Consider the following 6,000-nt stretch of genomic DNA (forward strand, 5'->3'; position numbering starts at 1 on the left):
ACCATAATACCACCTATATTGCTCTGGTAAGCCTATCACCTGGTGATCCCTGGGTAAAGACTCCTAGTGCCCGTGACAGTAAGATCAGGCCATGACAGACCCAGATACGGAACCTACAGCCAAAGAGATGCTGCGGCATCTGGTTACCCGTATTGAGCAACAGGAAGTTCGCCAACGGCATTTACTGCGGTGTTACCAGGCGTTAGCCTCCCAAAGAACGTCTGTGCAAGATGCCACAACTACTGTTGATGCTCCTGTGCCTTCCTCCGTTTCCCCAGTGCCATCCCAGGTGTTTACGGCTTCCACGCTTCACCTGCCTACTCCGTCAAAATACGATGGAGACCCCAAAACTTGTAGGGGTTTTCTTACTCAATGCTCAGTTCATTTTGAGCTCCAACCTCAAAATTTTTCTACCCATCGTTCCAGAGTGGCCTATCTTATTTCATTGTTTTCTGGACAAGCTCTCGCATGGGCTACCCCTCTGTGGGAAAGAAACGATCCCTTGTTACAGGATAGTGCCGAATTTATTTCCACGTTCCGAAGTGTATTCGATGAACCAGGTTGTGTTATTTCCGCTGCATCCAGCATTCTCCGTCTTCGCCAAGGATCTCGCACTGTGGCTCAGTACGTCATTCGATTTCGGATATTAGCCTCTGAACTTCAGTGGAACGCTGAGGCACTGATCGCCGCCTTCTGGCAGGGGCTCTCCGATAAAATTAAAAACGCACTGACCTCACAAGAAGTACCCTCCTCTTTAGAAGATTTGATCTCTCTTTGCCATCGTGTAGACATGAGGTTTCGTGAAAGAGAATCTGAGAAAACAACTTCGGTTAAAACACCTCTTCTCTCAAATCCTCAATTTCACCCAGCTTCATCTCCGGTGATACCCATGGAGATAGGTCGCTCCAAATTAACTTTAGAGGAGAGGGACCGAAGAATAAAGAATAGACTTTGTATCTATTGTGCTGATTCTACGCATATGCTCAATTCTTGTCCCAGGAAATGCCGGGCTCTAACCAATACTGGGGAGATAAGGTTAGGGTTCCTGGAGTCCTCTCCATCTTCTACGAAATTAAAAGTCTGCGCTTTGGATGTTACGATTTCCTTTGCTACCAAATCCTTTGAGTCTCAAGCACTGATTGATTCTGGAGCAGCAGGAAATTTCATTTCTAAATCCCTAGTGAATCAATGGTCCCTACCAGTGATTACTTTGAAAACACCGATTACTGTGACTGCTATAGATGGATCACGTCTCATCAATGGTCTCATCACCCAGAGTACGTCTCCAGTAATGCTTCAGATTGGTGTACTACACCATGAAGAGATTTCGTTTTTAATTCTTCCTGTTACGACAAGTCCGATTGTCTTAGGCCTTCCATGGCTTCAATGTCCTTCTCCCCAGATTGACTGGCGCACTTCTCAAGTTACGTCTTGGGGAGCTGAATGTCATCATCGTTGTCTCTCTCAAGTGGTTCCATTCAAAAGACAGCATTCGTCTATTCCACCAGGTCCTCCTCCACAGGATCCTTCATCTACGGATCTGTGTGATAAGGTTCAGTCTGAACGCCTTCCTCCTCATCGGGCGTTCGTGACGTCATCGGACGTTGAAGATGGATCTCAGGAGTCATCTTCAAAAAGTCAAGTGCTGGTGGTTCACGGTCACCATCCGTCTTTTCCGGAATTTCCTGCCCTCCCTCCCACCCAAGTCCCTGCTGTAGAGACTGTTTGTCAGACCTTCAAAAATATCTGGTCTCAGGTCAAAACCTGTTTAAAGAAGACATCTACCAAATATAAGTCTTTCACAGATAAGAAGAGGCGGGCTATTCCACCACTAAAAATTGGAGATCGTGTCTGGTTATCTACCAAAAATATTCATTTGAAGGTCCCATCTATGAAATTCGCTCCTCGTTTTATTGGTCCATATAGGATCATTCAAGTAATAAATCCAGTTTGTGTTAAACTTCTACTTCCTAAGAATCTTCGGATTTCCAATGCCTTCCATGTGTCCTTGCTCAAACCTCTCATCATCAACCGTTTCTCGACTCCTCTTCAGCACCTCAGCCAGTTCAAGTTCATCAGGAGGAAGATTTCGAGATTACTGAGGTATTGGATGCAAAAATTTCGCGAGGAGTTCTCCGTTTCCTTGTTCATTGGAAGGGCTTTGGTCCTGAAGAGCGTTCATGGATCAAAGCTGAAGATCTTAATGCTCCAGCTCTTCTAAAGAAGTTTTATTCCAAAAATCCGGACAAGCCCGGTTCCAGGCGTTCTGTGCCCACCTTTAAAAGGGGGGGTACAGTCACTCACCGGACTGTGAGTGCTTCTTCCCGGACATTTAGGAACCGTGGCCGTCCTCCATCCTGAGGGTCTGCGCATGCGCAGCCCTTTCTAACCCTTCAGTGTATGTTCCTTTAACTTAATTGGCAGATCAGGCAACACTCCCTATATTAAGCACCTGTGGTCAATACCACGTGGCCTGATCTTGGAGTCTCATTCCCCATGAGCCTCTGAAGGTGTTCCTGTGTTTCCTCGTGTATTCAGCGCTGCTGATTCCTGTGGTTTCCAAACCACTTCTACCTCTGTGGTTTCCAAACCACTTCTACTACTGTGGTTCCCATACCACTTCTACCTTCCTGTGTATCATCGTGACTGTTAGCTGATTCCTATCCGCTGCCTCCGTGCACTACAGTCTTCAAGCCACTTCAACTCTATCATATATCATTGTGACTGTTAGCTGATTCCTAGCCGCTACCTCCGTGCACTACAGTCTTCAATCTACATCTACTCACCTGTGCATCATCGTGACCTATCCGCTGCCTCCGTGCACTACAGTCTTCAACCTGCAACTCGTCTGTGTTCCATCATGACTGTTAGCTGATTCCTATCCGCTGCCTCCGTGCACTACAGTCTGCAACCTGCAACTCGTCTGTGTTTCATCGTGACTGTTTGGCTGATTCCTATCCGCTGCCTCTGTGCGCTTCAGTCTTCAGCTCATCTCTACTCTCCCGTGTTTCCTCGAGACTGCTACTACTATTGCTATCCGCTACTCTCCGTGATCATCAGTTCCAGCTCAACTCTGCTCTCCCGTGTGCCATCGTTACTGCACCTGCTGGTTGCTATTGGCTACCTCCGTGTGTCCGCAGAGTCCTGCTGCCGCTTCTCCTCACCTCTACTCGTCCTTCAACTGCTGATCCACTCTCCATGCCTTCCTGTGTTCCCGCTGGTCTCTACCCGCCGGTCAGCATTGGATTCGTGTCTCACTACGTACCTCCCAGCTAGACCATCGCTATTCTTCAGGGTCCTCCAGGAGTCCAGTTCCACACTCTACTGATTCCTGTGTATTCGTTTCCCTGCTGGTCTACCTACCTGTGCGCTGCACCTACTTGACTACCGCTTCACCCATCCAGGGACTTTGCATCCTGCCGGCCTCCTGCCGTTCAGGTATCTCTGCACTCCTGTCTGACAGCCTGCTTCTGAACCACGGTATGCATACTTCTCATTGACTGTGCTGGTGTATTGCATATCTTGCTGGACTGTGTTGGTTCTTCTCTGGAGTTTGCTATCCGCTGAGTCTACTGCCATCATTGACTGTGTTATCTTGTGCCGGATTACCTCAAGAGACTTTCTATTATTACAGTGCTGTTCAGTCATTTATATATTGTGCATATTATTGTGGATCAAGTTTAAGGTGCCCGTGTATCTCCTGTGTTGCAGTCTCTCCCCGTGCTCCTCCTCACATATATATTCAGTGGTACAACTTGCTAGAGGCAGACCACTGATCCCTGTTCCCTGTGTCACTCGTTCCAGTATCCTTTCACATAGCAGTGGTACAACTTGCTAACGCAGACCACTGACTCCCCGGATACCTCCACTTGGATTCCATTCCTTCACTCAAGACAGCGGTACAACTTGCTATCCACAGACCGCTGACTCTCATCACCTCCTCGTTTCTGTTGGACATTCCTCCTCACTATAGCAGTGGTACAACTTGCTACCGCAGACCACTGACTACCTTCACGTGTCCTTTGTCCATACAGTTCCTCGTGTATTATTACCTCCATATTACCAGTGCTGCTAGTCATAGACTTTCCTGAGCATCTCATCATCAGCTATTTCCTGTTCCGTGATCACCCTGCTACCAGAGTACCATAATACCACCTATATTGCTCTGGTAAGCCTATCACCTGGTGATCCCTGGGTAAAGACTCCTAGTGCCCGTGACAGTGACACTTCCCTTCTTCCTAGAAGTAGATGCCTCTAATGTTGGCTTAGGAGCCATTCTCTCCCAACGATCGGAGCAACAAAAATTCCATCCTTGTGCCTTTTACTCTCGGGGTCTCCTGCCTGCGGAGAGAAATTACACCATCGGGGACAAGGAGTTGCTGGCTATCAAAGTAGCATTAGAGGATGGAGATACTTGTTGGAAGGAGCTCGTCACCCTGTGACGATTTTCACGGATCATAAGAACTTGTCATACCTACAGTCTGCCCAATGCTTGAATCCTCGTCAAGCAAGATGGTCTCTTTTCTTTTCTCGTTTCGAATTAATCATAACCTTCAAACCAGCTGCCAAGAACAAGAAAGCTGACGCTCTATCTCGAGCTTTTGTGACTTCCTCTGACGTTGAAGAGGTTCCTAAACATTCTATACTAGACCCCAAATGTATCTCGCTGGCTGCTTCTTCCACTAAAGTGCTACCATTTGGGAAGACCCTCGTGCCTCCTACTCTTAGGAGGAAAATCCTTTCGTGGTTCCATTCTTCTCGTTTTTCTGGACATGCTGGTGAACACAAGACCTTTGAGATTCTCTCTCGAAGTTACTGGTGGCCCTCGATGAGGAGAGACGTCAAAGAGTTTGTAGCTGCTTGTGAATTGTGTTCTCAGTTTAAATCCTCCCGCAGAACTCCATCGGGGTTGCTTCAGCCACTACCCATTCCGTCCAAGCCCTGGACCCATATTAGTATGGACTTTGTTACTGATCTTCCGCCTAGTAAAAATTGTAATACTATTTGAGTAGTGGTAGACAGATTTTCGAAGATGGCTCATTTTGTCCCTTTGTCTGGTTTGCCTTCCTCGTCTACTCTGGCTGAACATTTCGTCAAGGAAATCTTTCGTATTCATGGATGTCCGTCTGAAATTGTGTCAGATAGAGGAGTACAATTCGTTTCCAGATTCTGGCGGGCCCTTTGTAAAACCTTGGGCATACGATTAGCACTCTCATCTTCCTACCATCCTCGATCAAACGGACAAACTGAACGGGTCAATCAAGATCTCGAGACCTTTATAAGGATGTTCTCATCAGCCAATCAAGACAACTGGGTAGAATTGCTTCCTTGGGCTGAATTCGCTCATAACAACATGTACCATGAGACATCTTCCAAAACTCCATTCTTTGTGGTTTACGGTCACCATCCGTCTTTTCCGGAATTTCCTGCCCTCCCTCCCACCCAAGTTCCTGCTGTAGAGACTGTTTGTCAGACCTTCAAAAATATTTGGTCTCAGGTCAAAACCTGTTTAAAGAAGACATCTGCCAAATATAAGTCTTTCGCAGATAAGAAGAGGCGGGCTATTCCACCACTGAAAATTGGAGATCGTGTCTGGTTATCTACCAAAAATATTCGTTTGAAGGTCCCATCTATGAAATTCGCTCCCCGTTTTATTGGTCCATATAGGATCATTCAAGTGATAAATCCAGTTTGTTTCAAACTTCTACTTCCTAAGAACCTTCGTATTTCCAACGCCTTCCATGTGTGCTTGCTCAAACCTCTCATCATCAACCGTTTCTCGGCTCCTCCTTCAGCACCTCAGCCAGTTCAAGTTCATCAGGAGGAAGATTTCGAGATTACTCATGTATTGGACGCAAAAATTTTGCGAGGAGTTCTTCGTTTCCTCGTTCATTGGAGGGGCTTTGGTCCTGAGGAGCGTTCATGGATCAAAGCTGAAGATCTCAACGCTCCAGCTCTTCTTAAGAAGTTTTATTCCAAAAATCCGGACAAGCCCGGTTC

Source organism: Mixophyes fleayi, chromosome 2 (assembly GCF_038048845.1).
Source record: "Mixophyes fleayi isolate aMixFle1 chromosome 2, aMixFle1.hap1, whole genome shotgun sequence".
In the NCBI taxonomy this organism is placed as follows: domain Eukaryota; kingdom Metazoa; phylum Chordata; class Amphibia; order Anura; family Limnodynastidae; genus Mixophyes; species Mixophyes fleayi.